The 19,995-nt window shown below is 34.9% G+C and overlaps 1 protein-coding gene across 2 annotated transcripts in view; it reads left to right on the top strand.

Moving 5' to 3' along the window:
* The first annotated feature begins 5,452 nt into the window (after window positions 1–5,452).
* The window catches only part of LOC118267406 (inositol-trisphosphate 3-kinase B), a 164,446-nt gene continuing 149,903 nt past the window's right edge, over window positions 5,453–19,995 (top strand). Inside the window, exon 1 of one of the 2 annotated variants that reach the window (XM_035581370.2) lies at window positions 5,453–5,621. The gene's annotated coding sequence lies outside the window, so the exon portion shown is untranslated. The remainder of the gene's footprint in view (window positions 5,622–19,995) is intronic. The other variant, XM_035581371.2, reaches the window with a different exon arrangement.

Below are 19,995 nucleotides of genomic sequence, written 5' to 3'. Positions count from 1 at the left end.
ATGTCAGTGGGGAATCCCTGTATCTAATATTTACAGGAAAGCTACATAATTTGTATACGTAGTATTTCATCAGAAACCGCGATGTTACTTGTGGTCACGACTTTTTATTACTAATAAGAAGAAGTTTCAAAAATTAAATATGCATGCATGAGAAGACTGATGACTGTTGATGAAGTGAAAGAGGTATGTAAGTTTCGTAGCAATTGGCGGTCCATTGTCTGAACTTGGGAGACAGGCGTGAGGTTATGAATGTATGCAAAAATAAATAGTTCGCTTTATTTTACTAAATTAATGAATGAATCCGATAATGATACACAATGAAGAAAAGTTAAGCTCTAAGTGAATTTGGAACAGTCACACAGTTTTCAATATCATTTGCATCAATTGCATCTCGGAGATTTCTCCAAACATGGCTAGCATCTCTGTGTCCCTGAGGGGGACCTGGGACCTGATCTCTATCTCAGGTCCCAGGGTCTCCAACTAAGACGGAGCCTGTGCCACGTCTTAGTTCAGGCTTCAGTTTCCCCACAAACTTTAAGACAGACATTGCCATGTTTAGAAACAGTTCAGTTTTTTTATACTTATATTAAGAATTATCTGTTCTTAACTAGCGTTACTCAGATTAAAAACAATCTTCATTGATTGACAAACAATATTATCAAATTTCTCACAGCCTCCAATTCAGCTGAATCTGATACTAAATCACAATTAATCATTATGTCAGCTTCCTTCCTCGTTCCACCAACAATTTGACAACAGTACCTTTAGTATAAGTTTGCGGCGCTCTGATTGGTTGTTTTATTTGAGCCGGCCAATCAGAGCGTCGAACGCTTCGTTTACTATAAACGTAAAGCAACCTTGTACTAAGGGTACAGAGAATTCTATGCTATCTCTATCTCTCTATCGACATAAGTATACATAGATAATATATTGTCATCATCTAGCTTCTTCGAAACATATCACTGGCAAACAATTGTGCGCATACGCACGCGATGACGGAAGATTTTCTTATTTCCCATGTTTCATAGCTTACGATGAGATGACAGATGAATTATGAAACTATAGTTATGTATTGTATTCAACTTCTATATACTTATTGTGTTTTATGTTTGTATATTTATTTTCCGGATGTATATTCATTTTTGTATGATTGAGTGTATATTAAACAATGGCGATTGGAATTAAAACAGAACGCTGAAATTAAATAAATATATGATAAATGATTATGATATTTACTTTTTGCTAATTGGTTACAAGATAACACTTTTAGACGTCAATCTCTCAAATAGCTAGATGAAGATGAGGATCAAGAGAGCCCTATACCTATAGATATAAAAAAATATTAAGAAAATAGCCACGATTTCCTTATAGTGAATAACTTAACATTTTAGTAAAAAGCCGAAGAAAAAAAATTAAAGTATCTTCCGAGTAAAAATACTTATTTCATTGATATGTGAGTTTTTCCCAAAAGAGAATTTTCCGCAAGTCACAAGACAGTAAATTTAGACACAGTAGACATATTTAGACTGTACCGCGTTTTCGGTGCTCTGATTGGCCGGCTCAAATGAACCAACCAATCAGAGCACCAAGCTCGCTTTCCTACTAAGGGTACTGATGACATGAGAACATTAAAATTTTATGTTTTTAAATTATAATTTAATTTTCTATCTTTCTTTTTCCTTTCTCACGAAATTATAATAATCTTTATTTGTATTTGAGTAATTCAAAAAATGTTGAAACCAGTTCGCCTTAAAACCGTTACTTTGTCATCGATTTTCGAAAAAAACCAGAGAAATTCTCAGTACCTGTCTATACTATGTTTTAACTTCGCAACGTGTTGCCCCTCACGTAAGGACTCGGGGGTCGTCAAATGCTTGACGTCAATCGCACAATCAATTTCACATAATATATGACAGTAAAAAGTTAAAAGCGTTACAAGAACTATATTTTATGAACGTGCGGTTTTTCGACGTATTGTCATTATAATTAAATACTACGTATTTATTTTTATGGTATAACCCGGTAAACGAGCAGACGGATCACCTGATGGTAAGCAATCGCCTTCGCCCATGGACACTTGAAACACAAGAGGCGTTACAAGTGCGTTGCCGGCCTTTTGGGGGTTAGGAATTTAAGGGTCTTTGGGGAATCGCGAATTGAGAAGGGGGGTGATTGGGCCTCCTCACCCATCCATCCCACCCCACACACACAACGAATCACAACGCAAGCGTTGTTCCAAGTCGGTTTTCTGTGAGGCTGTCACTCCGGTCGAGCCGGCCTATTTGTGCCGAAGCATGGCTCTCCCACACTTAAACGAGTAAATGAGTAACACGTAGATGAGTATTTTTTTTAATTGTTATTTAACGTCATGATTTTTACTTTTATTCGCCGAATGTGAATCAAATATCGGACCATTCGGACTATTCTAGAAAACTGAATAAATGAAGTTGCTAATTTTGATTAGGTGAATTAATTTGAGACCGATTGTTAAGATTCCTAATCTTATCCAGCAGCTTACTAATTATATTTTTTAATTTTTATCTAGAAGAGACTAGTCTGCTATCAGGTTACTCGTCTGCTGTTTTGCCCCCTATTCTTATAAAAAAAGTCTGGATTCGATCAGTTGTTTTTTCTAGAAATTTTCAGAATTGGAATTCCCATTTAATTTAACATGAACCGGATGGTCCGTCTGCTAGTGTTAAATGATGAGGGGAATTATAATTTAAAAATTGACTAGAGATCGTTGCCCGTCAAAACATTTCATCAATTTGAAAAAAAAATACGCATCAACTATGGTGCCTTATGAATTAAAAATCAAAATTATAATCTGTAGCCATAAGCGATCTTTGCGTTAAAAAGAATAATCTGAATACAATTTGAATTAAGAACATTTTCGAATCCTTTTTTAAATTTAAAATAGATTATGTAACACCAGCATTATAATGAGCATAATGACTAGATTTTGAATAAAAAAGTTGTTATTGAATTTACATTTTGATCAGAATGTGTTAAAAAGTGCTACATTTTTCACGGCTGACGTGATACCAGTTCGTCGACCGTAGTGTACGGAGAAAAGTACCTACATATAATTATGTACGCGATACGGTGTTGGTGTTGCAAGCTGTGCAGTATTGTGTGTTTATAACAATGCACAATTACAGAGATAATATACCAATTGTAAAAACAATTTCTTTTTGAAACAATGTCCTTAATCTTTAGGAATATCTTATGTCAATTTTGTATAAATATGTAAATACAAAAAGAAAACAGTTTCATATTAGAAAAAAGAATCTGTAGTATTATGGTGCAATCTCCTTTTGGATGACTCCTAGTTTCTAGAAATCATCTTGTCTGCTTCTTTGCCAATAGCTGCATATCGATAAGAGTGCGTCACTGTGTCTTCTCATTTCCGTCATCATCGATCAGCCTATGCCTTTGCCTTTACTCACACGGGGAAGGAATGAGCATTATTCACCACGTTTGCACAAAGCGGATTGGTGGTTATAAACGTATGATTTAAAATTAAAATTGCCAATCTGCATTGCGCAAGTTTGGTGATTAATGCTCTAACCTTCTCTTAGTGAAAAGAAGAAGACGCCTTTGGTCAGAAGTTTGTCATTTATTTCTTTATATCAAGTTTCTGGCTCAAAGCAGGAATAGGAATGGGATGGTTTTTAGTCGTTAAAAGTCTGACACTCCCTCTCGCCTCGCCCAAGGTGGGAGAAAACGTTGGATGATATCTCCCCTAAACAAAATTATCTCATTATGTTTATTAAAGTATCAGACTGAATTTTGCAATTATCTGATCCTCGATCATTTTCATTCATTTCATTCTTTCTGGGATGAAAAATAAAATTAGATAACGGTAACCTGTTTTGAATTAGTGACCTTGAATAGTAAATAATCCAAACAAATGTTGTTTGAAATTAGAATTATTCGATACGTATTCATTTTATTCAAAATCACAACTGCGTTCTAATTTCAAATCGTCAGAAATAATAAGCAAAGAATGTAAAAAAATAAATCGTTAACGGTTTCATTTTAAATTTATGTTTTATTATTTCGATTTATTTTTAATGTTTTTGGTATTAAAGTTTGTTTTTATAACGAGTCATCGCCGATCATATGCACGCATTAATCGAATCGATACCTATTGTCAAAATTAAATCAATCGAGAAAGTTTACTGACAGCTAAAAATGTTTAATGCATCTGTCAATTTCCAGAAACAAAAGTTCGTTGTGACGTCACTGTTTCAAATCTCCATTCATTAGAAGATATTATTTTTGGATCAGCGTAGCACTGAGTAATTTAGGTTCTTGCTTCGTGGATCGAAATATTTACGTTTTGATACTTTTGTGCTTGAAATATTTACAAAATTACCTATTCATCATCATCAGTCAGTTCTTAATGGCCTCCACGCAATACTACGCCATTGGTACATAACTACAGATCCCCAAATCGACAAAATGGCCACGGGCCTCCAGCCGGAAGGCATTCATCTGTACTTCTCTCTTCTCTCTGTTTTATAGGGAATGGGGCCTATCCAATTTAGGTATTTGCCATGGGTCTTGAACGGTATAGTACTGTCAGTGAGGTCGATTTTCAGTTCTTCTTATGGAACCAATACTTGGGAGTATACTTTACTTAGCTTAAGGTATCCTATGATTCTTTCTATACTACTTTACCGTACCGTTAACAGTCACTTGGTCTTTATAGTTTTCCCTCCAGTAAACGTCCTCTACTCTGGACCCTGGGCTCTCATTTCGAATGCTTCCAGAGCTGAACCCTCTGCCTTTCGCACTCCGACTCTTTAGTGTAAAATGTCCACAAGATCATTCATTAAAATAACAAAATAAACAAAGTATTGTTGTGTGTTCATGGGTAAATATTAAATAAATTCCGTTCCACTTAATATTCGGATGTAAATAACAGTTACTTGGGCACAAATTTTAAATGCCGAACTTCAAAAGCGCGCTAACTGTATTCCAAATTCAAATGTACACACCGATTCGATTCACACAAAATCAAAATTCGTTACATAGATATTTGTTTCTTTATTTATTTGTATTATATCATATTATAAAAATAAATATTCAGGAATAGTCAAACGTATTGTCTGCCAGAATACTAATAAGCTATGAAGACTACAATTTGAATTAAATATTCCATTTTTAAATAAATTAATGCTAATTTTTTCATCGACAGACGTTCGGAATTCAAGCTTCGGAGTCTGAGCATAGACGATGACTTTAAAAGTTTAAATGTCATCCTATTTACGCCAATTTAAAATGAAATTGAGAATTTTCCAAAATTAATTGTAACAATGTTGATTGACCTAGTAATTATGCGTAGAGATTGCCGACACGGTCCGCTCAATATTTATACGTTCCATCAACGTCAGTGAACTCGTGTTCGCCCGACTTTACCCGCTTTACCTTACTGCACTATCTAGATTCACTTATCTGAACGACTCGTACCGCGAATGTGTTGTACCTACTTGTAGTCGGTTAGCGCAACCGGTGGTCGGCGGTCGTGATCTCGCTTCGTCTAATTGTTTTTTTTAAGTGTTTTTAAAGTGTGAGTGAACTGTGTTAACGGTATAAGCGAAGTTAAATTGCAGGTAAGCCTCTTGACCCCTTATCGGATATTGGTCTTTATTGTGATTTTATCCCGTTTGTGTACCAGTTTTCGTGATAGGCCATTGTTTTTGTGTCTCAATATTTACTTACAATGGTACACTATTTTAGTTTACCAAGATACCGGTAGGTACCGTTGTTATTTGGCAAATTCAATACAATATTATTTAAACCCATATTTTTTAAGAAAAATCCAATATTTAGTTTTATTTCTAAACATTTTGCGTATACCGACTTTTTGATTCAGAATATGAACCGCGTTCCAAATTCAGATCCAAGTTTTCATCGAATATGTAAAAAGTAGAATAATTCAGATTTTAAATGAGTGTTCTTATTTTCAAATTGACAGTTAATAAATTAATGGTAGTTAAAGATCAAAGTTTTACAGAAAATTCCTTGATTTAACCAAACTATTTTTAAATAACTGTCTATAGCTGTAAAGATTTACAAGTCATATATAGTTTTTATCGCTTTTCCTTTACTTCTGGTTAGAATAAATCATGTGTGCGTAAAACATAAGGAATCAAATAGAATCAACGCATTCACGGAAATATTAAACTGTGGGAAATGTATAACAAGTGAGGGAAGTGCTTGAAACGCAACAACTTTTTCTAGCGACAATTTGCTTAAAAGGAACCATGTTTACTATGAATATTCATTCAATAATGAACCTTAATTAAATAGTATTTCAGTGACGAATCGCATATCTTTAGTACCTGCACATAAGAGTTGTTTACCAATGCATAATTAGTGCCTTAGATATGTAAATTCGACATCTTGAGCAAAAAGTCAGGATTTCATTCGGTACCTGATTTGATGGACTCATAATGAGAATAACACGAAATATCTTAAGCCTGAGTTTCAATACACTTTAAATTGCTGTGCCCAAACTGGGTCCATAATTGTTACTTTACCTGTAAGAACATCTATGTACATACATTGTGGAAAGCAAATAAATGAATATGAATACTTTATAATATAACTAAAAGTTTACGAAAATATTCAAAACAATGACCTACAGAGAACTTGTAAAAAAAGTAAAAGTAAGCCTAAATAATGGTTGGTGTGAAGTATCTATTCGTTTGGAAGAATGGGGGCCGAGGCGATATTGCACGCGCTCTGTAGGAAGGTAATTCGATTTTTTTATTTGTTGTTTATTCGGTCAAATACAGTGTGTCTGTATATCTTTCTTTTTTTTTATGGGGTATAATCATCCAATTATTTCTCCTGCCTTGGGCGAGACGAGAGGGAGTGTCAGACTCTTACTGAATAAAAACCACCCCGTTCCTGATCCTGCTCTTCGAGCCTGAGCCCCGGTAACCCGCTAGGCAGTCCGAAGTCAGCTTATTTTTAGATAGGGAATGAAATAGAGGAGAGATCCTCTGCCTATTTTTTGGTTGTCGGGTAGTTGTACCGGGTGATGATTATAGTGGTGAATTACTAGGTACTTTTGTAAATTAGAATGTACTGGTACGTGTGAAAGCTAATGCATATGACTATGATACATAAGACAATTATAGTGCGCGCGGAACTACATAGTTTGCCGTGCGCGTTAAACTTCTACAAGTTCATTTGTCTTTTGTTTAAAATAATTTAAGAATTGGGATGCTATTCCACCAGAGATGCGCTATGGCGTTTGGCGTCCACCAATCATATTCATTGGTACACTTAGCTTAGCACTGGTGGAAACGGTTTTAAGTAAGATATAAACTACTCAAAACTAAATAGGGCCCACCATGTTTTTTTGCTCTAACTTAAAATTGAACCGAAAAATTCAGTTTTTATGAATGTACAAGTTTCAAATGGGCTTTCAGGAATACTGTAAAACAGAAACAATAGAAACTTTGGTTTATTTTGTTTATTTAATCATGAATTACACTTTTAAGGCAAATTTACAAAAAATAAGGGAAGAACATAATCTTGTAAAGCACTACTATTCTGGGGAAAAGTATGGAGTTTGTTATTTGTTTATAACGAGTGGGCCCTATTTTTTGTATGGAAAGATGCATGTTATGGATGTGGGCTATGGATGAGTGCTACTGAAGAGTGCTATGGATGTGTGCTATGGATGTGTGCTATGGATATGTGCTATGGATGGTTTCCCTACTATCGATACATCGCATTCTCGAGCTGTGCATCTTCCTCGAGCAGCTATTTTGTGGCGGTACATCTTCATACAGCATGCAGCAGTTTCTCTCTTTACATTTAAACACTAAAGCAACTGATATTTTCCAAAATAAATGACAGGCATCAAGTATATCCACCCCTAAGAATACCCACTGACTAAAAAAGGTTACTCTTTTACATTGGACCCATAATTGAACCCGTAAAAAATTGGGTGGGCAATACACATAAAGTGTATCTCTCTTTAGGGAATTACAATTAACACATGGCGTTATCTAAGTATCTAGGTACTAAAAACACAAGCAATCTACATACATACATACCAGTAGTATTACAAGCAAAAAAAGGTTTGCAAAAATAGAAAACATTAGAACAAGCAAATCACGTACGAGTAGCTTTGAACGTCACGGCTGCTGAACAAAAACGGTGCAGATCACAATCCAACGACAAACAAGGGTTCATTGACCCGCAATGTCATCCCGTGGCGCGAACAACTGTGTCTTATTATTGAGACCATAGAGGCTGATTGTCAGCGGTGATCAAGATTTATTAACCCTGTGACATAGTTTTAGGGTTTTTGGTACCACCGTTTTGATTATGTGTTGATGAATGTGCGTGGAGAGATTTTTGTATAGGTTTTTGGGCTTGTTAGCTGTTTTGTAGTACAGTAGTAGTAGTGTATATTTGTTTTTAATAGACATTAAATAGGTACTTATCATTAGAACTTAAAACGGGATAATACGGATACGCGTTCATCAGTTCATCCGTGATCATGGCGCTTGCAACAGTGCCGAAATATCGGAAACTCACAGAAATTAATAAACATGGTAAATATCCCGTTTAAATTTTTTAATATTGTTAGTGACCATGTCAGTTTAAAAATTTATATCAAATACTTAAGAGATTTTTAACGCAATTAGGTTGTAACTTTCGTAAAACATACTAAATTAATTATTATGTTATCGGCTTACTCACGTAATTATTTGACGAGGAACTCGGCTAGTTTCAAGCCATGCTAGAGGCTCATATTCATGAGCAGCATTCCGCGACACACGATGCGGCGATTGTACAAAATATTTTTTTTACATACAAGAAATAGAAATTCCACCTATAGACGTATTTGTTTTGTAAACTCGGGTGCTTGGAGTGGATAATACTTGTTAATATTTATTAAGTAGGTACCTCAAAAAATGTCACCTTCATCAGCCCTTAAAGTTGGCTTAATGTTTTTAAACTCGTCTTTGTCATTGGCGAAGCGGAAAAGTTGTTCAACAGAGATGATACCGACATAGAAAACGGTGTTTTACACACTGTTTTCCACCTGAACAAAATTTACTTATAACTTTCGTGAGACTTACTAAATTAATTATTACGTTATCGGCTTACTCATGTAACTGTTTGACGAGGAACTCGACTAGTTTCAAGCTGTGCTAGAGGCTCATATTCATGAGCAGCATTCCGCGACACACGACACGGCGACTGTAGCAGCGCTAGCGCAGTAGACAATCGCCGCGTCGTGTATAATAATTAACTAAACAAAATTGCAGAAAGACGAATTTAGAACCAACAAATACCTTTAAATTCTCGTTAGTTAAAAACTTGATCAATGAACATTACCGAATATAAATACAGACATACCTTCCACCAAGAATGAATGTGATTAATATTGCTGTAAAGAGAGACGCAGATATCAATGGAATGTTTATTCAGGATGTAAAACCAAAGCAAAGACAGGTACCGACAATAGCGAAGGCTTACACACGTTAACAATAACTTATGTGTCAGCTGTTACGTGGGCTTGGGATGGGGTTTTTTAAAAACATTGTCCCACAAGTGTGTTTACAAACTTACAATTTGACATACACATGACACCCAGACCCGAATTCGTAGACGACAGACGATAGTCTCAACACATGGTAAGCAATAAACGCTACCCATTGACACCCACGTCACTGAAGGAGTATCCACTACAGTTATATTTCTAGTTAAAGTAGGAGTTAATTATAATAATAAGTAGGAGGTAACTGTTTGACGAAGAGTTCTTCGTCAAACAGTTACGTGAGTAAGCCGATAACATAATAATTAATTTAGTATGTCTCACGAAAGTAACAATAAAATTATAGTAGGAGTTATAGTTTTTTATTGTAATGTAGCTCCACACTAGGATTTTCTCTTGTATCGTGGGTGGTTAGGTGTTTTAAATGATAAATGATATTTATTTTTGCAAGTTGGTTATAAGATAAAATTTTACACGTCAATCTTTGAAATAACTAGATGAGGCCGGCATTTCCTATCCGACTACTCTGAGAAGAAATTCTAAAGTTGTCTCTTAAAGTCAGATAATCAAATAAAGGATGATGTGAGAATATTGATTAATGCATCCCTTTACATATTATTGCACTATTGCATCTTATAGGCTATCACTAGTAATCTGTGCTATAACTATCAAGAAGTCAGTGTACGATACATGTCTGCTTCTATCTTCATATTCGGAGACAAAAGTTGTGATGTTACAAAATCAATTTCTTGTGCATTTACGTATTCTTTTGTATCAAACAGGTTATATTTAGTGTTGCCTAATCATTTACGCTGACATTTCGAATATAATCGTTGATGAGATAGACATTTTTATTCCTCTTCTAGTATTATTTATAAATATGTATGTAGTAAAATATGAGCAGAACCCGTCGGAGAATCGAGGAAGTAAAGAGATCACGATTTTTATTATACCTGCATCTTATGTTGTTTTCGTGACTCGAGTCAATTTGATGTTTATTGCGAAACATGATCATGAACGAGGTTTTTCTACGAAAGTGACGGATCACTTAAATGTGAAAACGACTTTTTGCCAATTTCTCTCAACACTATGCATTTCCTTTTTGAATAAAGAACCGATTGAATGTTTGAATGAATGGGAATGATTGAATTCTATTGATTGACAAGTTGACAACATTAAGAAAAAAAAGAAATGTCACAGACGACCGTGTTTTTTTTTAATTTTTGTGCCAGTTAGTTACCACTAAATTGAAATTTAAAAGTGCATTTATAACTATTAGTAAACAACAAAAAGTATATTTAAAAAAACGCACTTATCGAAACAACGGCACAAGACAACTATGCCAATTTTAATACAAGTTTTCCTCAAAATTATACAAGTTGCCAAACATAAAAAAATAACAATATGCCAAAGCCGGTTATTAGATAGATGCCATATTTAATATTAAACAAAAAATCTACGTGTTTGAATATTATTGTAACCGTCTCACTGATGATTTAGAAATAATGTTGCCTTGCAGCATTCTGTGTCCTTAGTATGAGTTTGCTTTATGTTTAAAATAATCGAAACGAGTGAGCGTTCAGCGCTCTGATTGGCTGTGTCCGACATACTAACCAATCAGAGCGCCGACCGCGCTATCGTTTCGGTTACTTTAAAACGGAAAGCAAATTCATACTAGGGGTACTGAGTTAGAGTCGTAAAGGAATTCTTTTTTAAATTTGATGATGACGTCTGACAGCTATCTCATCTAATTTTCGTACAATATCACAGAAATTTATTTTAGTACATTTTAACGTAACTTCTAGTGGTCGTTTATTTATTTTTACTTTATCTCTAGTTCATATATTTTTAATATTTTCTATCATCTACTTAAATAGCATATATTTAGTTACTTACCATTAGCACCGACCATCGACTGCTGATCATCAAGATTTGAACACTAATCTTCTACAATATTTTTTTATAGCAGTTCTTTTGTCCATCTACGACGTCGACATTTTTTTGCACACCATTAAAGTAATGTCAGTGTAATATATTCCACAGTTCTGCTCTGCTCGTAAAAGTAAACTATTGTTTTAACGGGGCCGAGGCAAACGCGATCGTAATAATTATTCATAGATATTCTTTACTTGCTTACCGAGCCTCAACTTAATGTCACCCATTTAACATCTATAGTTTCCATAATAAGTACCATGAGTTTAAGTTTTTCTTCGCAATTATGTATCGTCAGCTGTTTCAAAATTCTTTGCGTTTCGTTGGTGGATTTAAACTATGCAGGTAAATGGTGCTCTGATCCAATCATTTTTGTTTATTAATCCTTTTATTAAAGTTCGTCCGTTTTTTAATTGTATAACATTATACGAAGGGTACTCTTAGATGCGATTTTTTTATAATAATTAAGCCGGTAAACAAGCAGATGGATCACCTGATGGTAAGCAATCGCCGCCGCCCATTGACACCCGAAACATCAGAGGGGTTACAAGTGCGTTGCCAGCCTTTTACGGGTTTGAAATTTAAGGATTGTTGAGAAATCGGGGATTGGGAAGATTGGGGAAGGGGTAATTTTGCCTACGCAATGAACGAGTAATTAAATTTTCTCCTAATTAGTTTTTTTGAGTTGTCTAGCATTTAGCTTACTCCCAAATGCTAAGTCAAGACACTGACACAGAGTCATATTTAGGTACAGGTAAAGCAATAAATAAACAATAATCTGTCTAGATTTTTATTTAACAATCGTTTGCCGTGGATCGACCAGTTCGAATCCAGTTCCACAAGTTTCATTCCAACCTAATATTCAGATTACTGACAGCTCAATCTGAATACCTAAATAATTTGCCCTCGCAACACAAGACTAACAAATTATACCTACCTATATTTTTAGATTCCCACTGCACAATTTGCACACGATGTTATAACCGCTGTTTTTGATAAAAATATACCACCATGGTTTGTTCAATGATAGTGTTATCAGCATCGACCAGTGAAGAGCGAGTGGGTGGTTGTGTGTTTAACGCAATTTCTATATATCTAAGTAATTTTGGTACCTAAATGTATGTACCTATATAGAACTGGGCTTCTCCCAGTTGTGCATTCTCTTTTGAGCCTTAAGGCTTAAGTCATTCTGTCTCCTGCATTAAATTCACCGAGGGAAGTTGAAACTATCATTTTCTTTTTCTTCTCCTCTAATAACATCTTCTGATTTGTTTCGTTGCGGGATCCAAGACAGTCATTCATTTCCCTGAGACGCGCCGCACTTCAGTGTTCCGGTGTTTTCATGGTTGTATCTACTGTAGATCCTGGCTTACAGGAGTTGGAGCGGTATGGGAGGTTGTGGTGGGCTTGTCCCATAAAAAAAACATATTTTATAGCTCCCGTAATGTCATTATTTGGTCTTTTAAATACATATAGTATGTCTAATTAAGAGTAGATCTTTGGTTTTAGTCGGTTAGGAGATTCAACATCATTATCAATAGCTGCGGCTTATTACTGGACTATAATATGACTCCTCTACGTAAGAGGGAGATTGTGTAACGTACTTGTGACTTCTCTAGTTTTGCGGGAGTCTATAGGTGGCGCTGTTCGCCTACCATCAGGGGATCAGATAATCTATGTGCTCGTTTTCACATAAAGAAGTCCAATTTAACGCTCTAATTCTTGATTTTATAAATGGATACTTTCGTAGGTGAAACCAATTTAGTTTAAGGAAAAATGTATTTATTACCCAACTGAGTTATTATAGTACAGATACCTACTAATTCCACATTTTTATTATTTCATAAAAATACGGGCAATGGCAGGAGTCTTGCATGACTGCATTTTTATAATAACATTTAATATCTTTTGTGATTTAATTTTAACGGTCAATTGACAATCGCGTCCTCTAACATCGCGTCACGGCATTCGTTGCAATTTTGTAATTTGGCAACTAGGTATTTAAAATTAGGCATAGGTATACTTCCTATAGCATTCAAGTACCGTATTGTGATTGAAAGGAATTGACAAATCTATTTATCAAACATATTTCTTCTGGCTATTAAAAACGAAACAAACGAATATCAACCACAATATAATTATAATAGCTCATATTTTTTTCTGAACCACAAAAAAAACTTTGACAAGAACAAAAGTTGGCGCGAATAAAAAGGCGCCATATTGTCCGCGTCCAGCAAAAACGTCAATGCGCGCGCTGCCAACTTTCAAATGATAATTAAATTATTACAGATAACACACGCGTACGGAAGCGACCGTATCGATTATGTAGCTCGATGGTGGCTCGTTCGAAATTGCGTGACTTCGCACGGAACGCAAGACCGTCTTGTCTTCCGACTTAATTTTTTTTTAATAAATTGCCAATTTTTACCCGGTAGTAGACAATAGGTCATTATGTCTTGCCAATAATTTAATGACGTTATGACGTCATCATATATCATACCATTTGTTTGGGGAAACCCTTACTAATCAAGACAATTGGAAGTTGTCTAACCAGTTTTGGTTTTAAGCAATTTTAATTAAAATTGAATGCATTGTAGATAAATTAAATTCTTAACCTTTAAGGTGAATGTCATAGAAATCATACTGAATGACGTTGGCGAGCGACCCATTACAACAATTATAATACACAAATTGATAGATGTAGGTGGGTATAACTACCATCTATAGTTTTAGTATCGTGTTAGATAACCGGCAATTACACGTTTCCCTTCTGTTAAACAATATTTGTAAACAAAGGTGGATTTTCCAACTTCCAGATAGGATTTTTTAATTTGACTTAGGAACAAATCTAGTCTTCATTTTTACCAATCTGTTTGAAGCGCAGCTTAGCATCATAACTTTATAAGGTCATAACTGGATGTTAAATGCGACTTAGCCCGAATAGTTTTAGTAAAAAAAAAATAGCTTATATTACTCCCTCGCCTCTTGTTCTACTAACTTAGTTACAGCTGTCAAATTAGAGATTACAGCCTCAACAGCTATCACTATTGCTCTCAGTGCATCAACCTTAAATCAGGGTGGGAATTCAGAAGCAGTGCACATTTGCACACTTCACAAACACCGCATTGTTTTGTTAGTCACACACAAATGTCAAGGCTAGACCTTTGTTCACATACACATACAAATGTTTCTATCACTTTCGGAACAATATATCAAACAATATAACAATGAATTTGTTAGACTGACACGGTTCCATTTTCCCTTTTTTTGCCAAAAATTTTGTAGGAAGTAGGACCTAAATTCTATTTTTTGTGGCTTTTGACAATAGTTTTGCACGAGGATCCTTATTTTCCTATTCATTGTCAACAGCCCGTGGCCGTGCCTTACTGGATTATACGCCTCCTTTTCATAAGGCTTCAGAAATTTGTTTTATGAGCGAGGAAAATCATCCAATGACTTCGCTCGTCTTGGGCGAGGCGAGAGGGAGTGTACTGACTAAAAACCACCCTGTTTCTACTCCTGCTTTTCGAGTCGGAGCCCTGGTGGTAAACCGCCAGGCAGTCCGCAGCTCCAACCTTAACAGGATAAGCTTGGAAATTGCAGTTTAAAATTGACTCCATCTTCTAATATTTTCGCTACAATTATACATTCCACTATGCCGTTATCAGATGGCAATGTTCTTAGTTTTAATTGCAATTTTAATTGTATCTGTTTTTCATGATTTTGGTGGCTCAATTCGGCTGATAAATTTGCGGTTGATTTTGGTAGTATCAATAAGGCTGATACGATAGAGTAAACCGAAGACTCAAACAAATATGGAAATCATCTACCAGATATCTCTATTAAGATTTCTAGATGTCTAACCAGTCAATTGTAGTATAATTTCTCCAACATCCATTTAGCATAACAAATTTCCCTCACGAAATAATACTCTTTGTGATTTATTAACATGAAATTCAGTTTCGCGTGTAATTACCCGTTTATTATTAATCGTATATCGTGTAATGTGCGCGTGCGCGGCTAGAAAGGAGAAGAATTCACGGAAAACTTTTCGTTGAGAGTTTGAGATTTGACAGTGAATAAATCTCTTTATCATGTGCATGAAAGATTTTATCTCAATTATGTAGACTTTGTATCATGTTGGTGTTGTTTTAATGGCTATTATGCGATGCTTTGTTATATTACCTACACATGTTTTTTAATTGCCTACATATTTTAATGTTGGTAGACAATGATAATTAAAATGTCTTTATTTAAAAATTAAAATAAATTTGCTTTATTTTGTTATACTTAGTATGAATGTTCTAACTTCGTATGTATCTTGTTTATATGTACCTATTTTAAAAATGATTGTCTTTAAAAAATATTTTAGGTATTTTAACTGCTTCTTTAGTCATTAAAAATGTTACTGAAGGTTTCAATTACTTAAAGGACAACATTGGTCTTTTAGGAATCCAAAATCAAGTTTTTCATAAACATAATAAGTATAGCTACGTGACGTCTGAGTGCCGCGCGATGCTACTCATCAATATGAGTCCCAAGTGTGGCTTGAAACTAGTTGAGTTACGTCATACGTCGTCAAATAGTTACCTGAGTAGGTCGTGAAACATAATAATAATGTCTCACGAAAGTTAAGTTATTTATATAAATGGATGTGTTATTTTTACTTAAATGTCAAATAATGTTATGTTAATTATAATTTCGATGTTTTTTGTATTACGTCAATTCGAATACTAACTACGTCAAAATCAACATTTTTTTTCGCAAAAAACGGGAGGTACTGGTTATAAGCTGATTAACATACTGGCTTCTTGTTCCTAAATACTTTTTGATGGCACGTGCCTTGTTTTATTTAGCACGTGTGGTTTCTATATATAAATAGATAATTATATAATAATTAATCTAAATTCTATTTACAAGGTGTAATAGTTTTTGTTTTAATCGCGGTGTTTATTTTTTATTACAATTTTGTTTTATACTAGGACGGAGATGGCGAACGTATAGGTAACTACGTGCTATTTAAGAAATCTTTTTTGAGGTGCAACATGAGCCAATAAAATAATAATATTATATTTTTTTGGTAGTTTGGTATATTATTTATATTTGAAAATAACGACAGGCATAGGACCGATTTTGATACATTTGTATGATTATCTTTATTTTATTTATTTTTTCGATTAAAACTCATTTATAATGTGCGCATAGCACATTGTGTATCGCACCCCTTTGTCTGAAATAACCGGTAATCTCATCTCTATTAATGGGATCGCCTGTAAATGAGACAAATATGTATATGGATATCTGAGACACTGGGTTAGTGGAATACCCATATAAGTGATACCAATTTGCAGGTCCTTTGATGTCTCACTCAGCAAGGTTTCACTGTGTAGCTTTTCGGTCGTTTGAAGTACCAGGCATGAGGTAGTTTCCGGAGCTACGGACAACTTAAAAGGTTACCGGAGCTCCCGCTCAAAGCAGGAGTAGGAACGGGGTGGTTTTTAGTCATTAAGAGTCTGACACTACCTCTCGCCTCGCCAAGACAGAAGAAGTCATTGGATGAATTTCCCCCTCAAAAAAAGGCAGTTCATACCAGTAAGCATTTACCAAAAATAACCTGCCATGAAACTAGTTGTAATCTCACGGAATGTGCTAGAATAACAGCTCTTTGTCTGAATGGAACTGAGACAGATCTTTGCGATCTTTATGGGATAAGTGTTCATAAGTGTTGGTAATTTGTAACGTGTGGACTTGTGTAGCTATCAGTATGCAGACAGGAATATAAAAGTGAATTCATCCGTCTGTTGGTCGTTATCTCCAATTGTGGCTCGTTCCGTCACCGACGAATCCATTTTGTTAGTCCAAAGCCTAGATGTTTCTCTGTGAGTTTTTTATTTCTTCCTAATGCCAAAAACTGGATCTATCCGGATTTGTCTGGTTTCCTATTTGACGTTTACGGTAGAAGTTTTTATTTCGATTTTTTAATACCTAGGCTAGGTATTAAAACGCTAGTAATGTCTGCATATTTAGATGTTTTTCTAGAATTTATCACAAAATAACGAATTTAAATGGCGGTAATTAGGATTAGCAATAATATAAAACAAGTTTTTGTATAATCAGTTGGATAATTGATTTAATTTAATCTTTTTTAAAAATGCAACTTATTTTGATAATTCTGTTTTCCATTTCATACTTACCTGAATCTATTTTATAAATCGTGCAATCGATTTCGATCACGGTGGCCAATCTGTCTAACTAGACTAGCCCACTACGCAGGAGATATTATAGTGCACAAGTATATGTGCAAACACTGATGCATTATTTTGAACTCATTCTCTAAACCCGATGGGACGGCAGACCAACATAACTTGAGAGAGGTAAAGCGCAGGACCAACAACTTTACTTACTTTCCAAGGCACGGGGGTAAAACACCGCCGAACTTCCTGACTCCGGGCTAATAATGGTAATTTTACTCAGAAAATACCATTATCATTTTTTGGTCGGTGCGGGAATCGAACCCGAGACACGCTGCATAGCAGCCGGTCATCCAACCACTGCGCCACTTTAACATAATTATAATTAACAAATGATCAGTTCCAACAGTTTATTCTAGTGATAGATTTGACTACTATCTGTCGTACTCAGAGTCATTTAATGGTTACTTAACAAAAACCCTTAGCAATTTATTTACGGAACAAAATCGTTACTAAGCAATATTTTAAGTAATCATTAAATATCTCTGAGTACGGCAGTAAAAGACAGAATTTTAACAATGACCCATCACTTATATGTAAATGACTTGTCAGTGTCACTCATGACAGTTAAATGACAGTAAATCTCATAACGTTTTGTCAATTTAACGGGACCCTTCAACCATGGGAATGTACATAGATAACTATCATAGTTTCTCAAGATGATAATCGTCAATGATGATCATCATTATATGTATGGAACGTGATGATTGGTGCTATCATTATGTGATGATTATGTGATGATCATAGGTGTGATATACCTTTCTCATTGTTTAATGTGTATTGAAATTTGGTGAAATTGTGCTTGAGGTTCTACCTATTGGGTTATTGAAGCAGATATGATTTGTTTTGGTTCTGTATAAAATAAAAATTATGTATTATTATCTTTATTTGTCTATGTAACTGCGTCGTTAGTCGAGTGGTTGTAATTGCGATTGCCGGGCTAGGTCTTGGGTTCGATTTCCGGGTCAATTTCCGGTTTTTTCCGGTTTTTCGAAAAATTTTGAATAGTTGCACGGAGTCTGGAATTGTGCCCGGTATATGGTAAAAGGTTCACCTCCTATTACATGGGATTTATAATACAAATGATTTCTATAGTTGTTGAGAGGTATACAAGCAATTACATTAACATTAATCATAATGATAATTAACACGATGTTATGTTATGTTATAAACAGAACTTGATTACTTAAAGTTATTTTTGGGTACATCAGCAATCAACGTTTATTTATAACTTCTGCTTAATAACGTTACTTTAAGACGCTGCATTTTAATTCTTATATTTCTTAAATGTCATTTTTTATTTTACTGATCATTAGTTTGGACCGTTGGCTGATCATTGGTAAAATATCAACAGCTAAAAATAACTGACATGATAAAATAAAACAACCTTTTCTTAATTTATGACTAAATATTCAAATTAAGTGAATATAATGACGTCATTCTTGATGATGTACAATGCAGGAATATTCTGTATTGTGTAGCTACACGTGTGTGCAAATATACTATATAGTGTACAGATTACTAGCTTCTGCCTGCAACTTCGCCCGCATTCCCGCAGGATAAAAAGTGTCCTAAGTGATAATCCAGACCGTAACCTTCCCTTATCGATCTCTATCTCGATCCATTCAGCCGTTTTGACGTGAAGGAGTAATAAACAAACTTACAAAATTTTTTTTTGTTGTGGTAGTGTTACCTAATAAACACATAATTTCACTAGTCTATAATCTCACCCAGTCCTTGCAAACTTGTGGATCAGTACCCTTAGTACGAGTTTGCTTTACGTTGAACGAAATCGAAACTAGACCGCGTTCGACGCTCTGATTGGGGCGAAGGCGAACCAACCAATCACAGCGAGGAACGTGCTCTCTCATAAAACAAACCCGTACTAAGCCCTCAGACGTGACACTCAGAATTTATCCATGCGGCAATCGAACACACGACACGTCGCGTAACTGTCGGTCGGTCAGACAGCTACCGCGTCAATCGTATAGTCTAAATGTTAATTAGTACTAAAGAGCAATATTATCATTATAATAGATTTTAGTATTATTGGAAATTAACATAATAAATGCATCTTACAGACAGACAAAATAGAAATCTTACGTAATACCAGATTTAAAAATACATTATTATTCAACACTGATAAGTCTACCAAAATGTTTATCTAACCAGGAAAGTGAGGAATGCAATATTTATGTTAAACTAGGAAGAATTATGCGTTTTCTGCAGTCTTTGTACAAACAGTTTTTACGTAAACAATGGTTTTAAATAGAT

This window comes from Spodoptera frugiperda, chromosome 6 (assembly GCF_023101765.2).
Source record: "Spodoptera frugiperda isolate SF20-4 chromosome 6, AGI-APGP_CSIRO_Sfru_2.0, whole genome shotgun sequence".
Classification (NCBI taxonomy): Eukaryota; Metazoa; Arthropoda; class Insecta; order Lepidoptera; family Noctuidae; genus Spodoptera; species Spodoptera frugiperda.
This window is presented reverse-complemented; position numbering and strand designations above follow the sequence as displayed.